General features: G+C 30.1%; 1 protein-coding gene across 1 annotated transcript in view; it reads right to left on the reverse strand.

The window, feature by feature from the left end:
* LOC117171558 (apoptotic protease-activating factor 1-like) overlaps window positions 1–4,822 on the reverse strand; it is a 23,068-nt gene extending 18,246 nt beyond the window's left edge. The window contains exon 1 of the mRNA XM_033358986.1: window positions 4,717–4,822. The gene's annotated coding sequence lies outside the window, so the exon portion shown is untranslated. The remainder of the gene's footprint in view (window positions 1–4,716) is intronic.
* Between the last annotated feature and the right edge of the window lie 1,352 nt (window positions 4,823–6,174).

Raw genomic sequence — 6,174 nt, forward strand, 5'->3', positions numbered from 1 at the left:
CGGGAATGAAAGTCAGAGAGAGAGAGGGGGGGGAGACGGAAAGAGATGGGGGACATAGGCCTAAAATATGAGAGAAAATTACTCAGCTGTGAGGCAGTAGATATGAGAATGAGCTATTTTATTTTAATTTTCTGTTGTACCCTGTACACTTGTACAGTTTCATCCGTAAATTATTTAATTTCAAAGCGAATTGCAATGTCTTTTTAAAAACTTTGTATGCCAGTGGCATTTTTTATAAAAAAAGAGGATTATTGTAAAATCCGATTATGATCAAAGGTAGCTTTCTAGATCTGAGTCAGTCAAATTGTAACTAATTCAATTACATAGTTCTAATGCACTTTTCATTGTATCAAATTTAATTAGCATTTTGTATACACTGCAATAATTTTACTGTCAGTCTGTGAAATTCTTTAATAAATTGATTCAGCCAATCATTTCTTAATTACTCAAATTCATAAATGAAGTGTGTAACTGGAAATTTTAATCAGGTCCTGGGCTATTTATTAAATTATCGAATGTAACTGAAGTCCTCGACTTTTATCAACGAAAATAACTTTTTTTAAGTGACTTCAATAAATTTGTTGACAATAAATTGTTAGACGTTTATCACGCTAAGATAATGACGTTTTATCCACCCACATAGTAATGTTATGTATTGTATTTATTTTTGGAAAACAACCATAAAATGTATATCCCTAGATTATTCCTATACTGGAAGACTCCCATTACAAAAATGAATTAAATTGAAGAAATTTGTTCAATTAAGAAAAATGCTAATTTTTCTCTATAAATGCATGGTTCTCGGATTTTATGAAAAAAATTACTTGTATTGGATGTTATGCAACAGCAAAAAAAGTTTTATCATTATCGAAGTCATTTACGACTTTTTTCCTCGCTTTTTTCTTACATAATCAGAATAATTCAATTCAGATTGAGAGTGTAAAATCATAAATTGTTAATGTTTCATAATATCATGACGCATAATCGATAGCCACTTGCATGGGATGTAAATATGTAAAGGCATAGAAATAACTCAGGTGCTAGGACATTCTTGTGTACTCAGGTCCTCACATGTCATGTGAAAGGTTTTCAAAGTTTATTCTGTGAGTCATATAGGGGAACGCCAATAGGTAGTTTCAGGTAGTAGGTAAGGAAATAAAAAGTGGTTTGTGCATTGAAGTGCACCTGATCGGTGAGTATTATAATCGAAGCGTGTCGAGCACACGCCAGTTTATTTTACTAAGCAGATGATATACCTCGTGGAACACCGATTTGGCGGTAAAAATACGTCAAAATCCATTAGATACTTTTATTTTCATTAAAAGAAAACCTTGATTTTATTAATTTAAAATGTTTTCCTAGTTTTCTAGTTTTTCCTAGTTTTCCCACACCCGCGTGTTTCAAAATAGTGTGAAACACCTCATCAGCGTCAATAAATAAATCTTACACTTTTAATTAGGTAAAGTAAAATAAAATTTGATCAAAATTTCAGTCTATCGTATGGAAATGCGTGACTGTGTGCAGTCACTTCTCACGAGGAAGATAGATCATGGTCACGAGTTTACTGACAAAAGCAGAGCTGAGTTTCTTCCATTTAACTAATTTGTATTCAAGCAGCATTCACCCTTGCTGGCAGGTCCCAATTTTAGTAGTAATAGCTTGGCTTGGAGAATATTATATTTTATTACACGAAAGAAGTATATTGCGTTTTAAACTACGAAGTGTGAAAGCCTAATTGCCAAAATACGGGTTTTCAGGAGAAACTAAATACTGTTTAACTTTAACGCATTTAATTTTTTTTTTTAAACAGCAAGAAATTGCTTTTGAGCTTTTACTGGGGATCTATATTTAATCCTAAAAGGGAGAAAAAATCTTCAAAAAACCCATCATTAAAGAACGGCGCGTCCCAAATAAAGCCGGACCTGGGACATAGAAAGCTGCAAAACTTGTATATTTTTTAATTACAAAATAAAAACAAGAAAGAACTTTTGAGGCATTACTTAGCGATGTCTAACCATGAGAGAAACACCTTGAAAGAAGGAACAATAAATTATCATTTAATTTAGAAATTTAAAAAAAAGTAAACCAGAAAGTACTTTCGAGCTTTTAAATACAAACGAGTTTTTTTGTTGTTTTTCTGAATTAAAGAATATGTTTTCAAAATATCGATGTTTGTTTAGGATTTTATATTAAATATTTTATTTTTGAGTAATTCTTTTCAAATTGTTCTATTTAAGACATATTTGAAACGTTAATCTAGAAGGATTGAACTTTTTGTTTTCTCATCGGCCATCACAATATTATTCAAAGTATTTTATTCAAAAAAAAATTATTTTCATGTCCATTAAAAACATAACTTAGCCTTAGTTTATATGCAGGCGGGGAACACGAACCACGCCCCCCTGGCGCTCAAGCCATACAGTCTATCTATGCTTTATTCTCTATTGCGTCACTATTAAGTGAGACATATTTGAAACTCTAATATCAAAAGAGTTAAGTTTGTATTTCATCATCCATATTTTCAAGCTTTATCAATTTTGAATGGTTAATAAACAAATCTTTTGTTCATTACCATAGAAAAACAGAATTTCTAAAAAACACAAACCAGTTATTTTTCATTTTTCTAAATCTAAATAAAGCAATATTTTTTTAAAAATCGATTTTTGTTTTCAAAAATCTTCTTTTCAGAATATTAAAGTCGTATTAGAAACTTTAATCTAAAAAGAGTTCACTTTTGTTTCGTCATCCAGATTTCAATATTTATTAAATTAAAAATTATTATTCAATTCAACAAGTGTTTCTTTATTACCATAGAAGAAGAGTCAGTTTTCACATAAAACTAATACCTTCTGATTGTGGATGAGAATGTAATAATTTTTTTCCTTTTTTTGCGATCAGAATTTGAATTTTATATTTTTTTAAACAAAATTCAAAAAGATGTTTAGACAATCTTGTAGGGCCTTATAAAATTAACTTTTTTTATCTTTACTTTCTCCCATATCACGCTTTGTTTGGCTTCAAATGTTTATTTTCGTTTGGTTTTTTGGAATTTTGAAAATGCTATAACTTTGGTAATTTTTATTCTATCAAAAAAAAGTCATGGGGATAAATTGTTCGTATTTTTGTCTACTATGAATTGCTGGCAATTGAATTTTTATATCTTAAAAAGAAGTGGTCGCAAACATTTTTTAAATGTTATTTTTTAATTTTTATCAAAAATGTCATGTACCGGAAGTTCCGAACGTTCAAATAAACGAAATTTTTTACTGATAATTATGTAAACTATAAAAAAGGCTCAAATGTTTGTTCATTTATTTTGGAATTCATTTATTATTGAAACAGAATTATGATGCATATTTTAAAATGGAGTTGGAACAATATTGATGGATAAAATAAAAATGGGGAAAAATATTTCGTTCCTTTGAACGTTCGGAACTTCAGCTACATAAAAATGCCTGGTTTACGAACTCGATCTTTCTTTTTGGTCCCTCAAATTGTGTGCCAAAGCACAATCCAATCCAATTAGTCCTTTGAAAATTATCGCGTATACAGACGACCGACATAAGAACCCTTTTTTCTGACTCAGGGATTATGGATGAAAATGCAATACAATTTCTTAAAAACACGAACGAGTTTTTTTGTTGATTTAAAAAAAATTAAACAATAGAAAAATAGAATTTCATAAAAACACGAACGTTATTGTTCATTTTTTCAAATTAAACAATATTAAAAAAAATATCAATTAATGGTTTAGAACTTTATGGTTTTAAATAAGAGCTTAACATTTTATTTGAAAAAACTTCTTTTGGAACAATTTTTAAGTCATACTTGAAACATTTTTCTAAAAAGTGCTAATGGACGCGATCGTGATATAAAATAAAGGGCACATTATAAGATGGTGAATTTTTTATGCAGTTACATCTAAAGACTAAACTAACAGATATAATGCAACTAATAAACACGCGACTAATATTTGTATCGCATGAGAGACTTATTCATTCAATACATACTTTACTTTCAACATTATATTTTTTTTTAAAACACCAAAATGCCTAACAAAATATGAAACGGTTTAGGCCAGCAGGTGTTTCATTAGTTCATCTTTTTATGTTTTGAATCCGTAATTTCCGAGGCAAAATCCCCACTTTTATTAATAGTAATAAAATACTACTCGTTTTATTTTAATTTAAAAAAACACCGTTCAAAGATCGAGGATAGATTTTGAAGTTTAAATTGAATTCCCTGAAGTGCTAAAAAATTTTAATTTGCACGGTTTCAATTGATAATTCGAAAACCAGTTGAATGCAACTTTTGGTTTTTTGTAAACACGTCTCCGAAATACACATTTTGATCTCAAACTTTCAACGACATTTGAAGAACCGAAGTTACAGTTATCATCTTCATACATCTTCTGGTACTTTCCAAGGTAAACTTATTTCAAGCAGAGCTAATTCGCCACGGAATTTTATAAGCTTTTCAACCATTTTTGAAATTTCTTTTTACCTTCAGTTTTCATAAACAAATCCTCAAAAAAGTGTCTTTAATACTATATAAATTTTTTTAATGGTCTCATAATTCTAGAGTCTAGACGGTAGTCTATAATTGATCAAAAAGTGATTAAAGTGTTTCGTATTGAAACTAATTTTATCAACAATTGTATTAAACTACCTCAATAATTGATAATAATTTAATGATACGTTAATGAGCTCACGTCACCTGAACTTTCAGTTTTCACAGCATCCCTTCACTTCCCATTTGACACTTCACTCGCAGCCATCGACGACAAAAGTAGATTCACTCGTATTTTTTTAAATCGCGATTCCATTAGTCTATATCACTTTCCGCGAAAAACAAACTTCACACAATAAAAAGTTTTCAATAGTGCAACGTTTTTTCTAAAAAAATAATTGTTTTTTTAACTTTTTATTTACACTTTTCGTGATCACTCTAAACCGCGATCCTCCACCGGTTGTGGGCGTCGTGCATCTGAATGATCTGAAGGTTCTGAATTCTGATGTAACCAGTTCGGGTCAGTTCGGGGAGTCGTCGCAGTTTAGAGTGAGAAATAAAAAAGAGAGAAAAATTCTGTATGGTTAGGTATGGCCGACGACTGTGCAACTCAAGAGCGGCTAAATAACGAGGCGTGCGGTATCACTAACAAGGAAGGGTATCGGAAGTTTCAGTCACCTATTTCAATCAAACTTCGCTATGTTGTAGAGAAAAAAAAATAAGAGACTCTTATATTTTCTTTCCCGTTGAGAAACATTTTAAAGGGATAAAAAACACCCTTAAAGTTCACCCCCAAAAATAAGTTTCTCAATATATCTCTGCTTCTATGCAAATTTTTTGTTTGAAACCAATTTGAGATTGTATATTATCGAACGCTGATATTATGTGCAGCATTTAGACCCCAGGGGTAGCATCCCTTATTTTTCAGAAGAGTAAAATTGATTATTTTTTCTTCAAATTTTTGCACTGTAAAAATTGTAAAAATATTCAAATATTTACAAGATTTTTATTCTGCATAAAATCAAATTATAAAATTGAAATGTTTCAGGGTTTTTCACAAAGGTACATTTTAAGCTCGATTTCAAGAGGGCAAACCACCATTTATTAGTACTTTTAACTTTTCTTTTAAAAATTATTTATACATAAAACTAATATAAGTGTATTTACACGTGTTAACTAAAAATAATTTTACATATTTGAGTAAAATCACAAATATAACGGTTGTCGCATTTTGGGGGTTAAACTACCCCTACCTAGCTTGTTCATACGTAGCAATAATCAATTTCAGTAATAGATATGTCAATAAAATTTTGCTGCATTGTAGATCACAAAAAGTAAAAGATTTGTAGACCGAATCTATTTCAAATCCGACAGGGTTCTACACAGAATCTCTCAGGGACGAAATATTTTGTTTGTTATCGGAAACTAATCGATACGTATTTTTCCGATTCGCAAACAAAAAAGTCTGCAAAGAAGTTATGAGTATTTGAATTTTATACTTTGTTTTTTTTTTAACTCGAATTTTCGCAAAAAACCCACCGTTTTATTTTTTAAATAACTGTTGAGGGGAGCAGAATTTTAATTTCTTACAATCGAATTTTCTGCTATTTTAGACAGACGAGCAAAGATGTTTATATGGAAGTTAGCAAGTCTAAGAAAGATCTA

The sequence above is a fragment of the Belonocnema kinseyi genome, chromosome 4 (genome assembly GCF_010883055.1).
Source record: "Belonocnema kinseyi isolate 2016_QV_RU_SX_M_011 chromosome 4, B_treatae_v1, whole genome shotgun sequence".
Classification (NCBI taxonomy): domain Eukaryota; kingdom Metazoa; phylum Arthropoda; class Insecta; order Hymenoptera; family Cynipidae; genus Belonocnema; species Belonocnema kinseyi.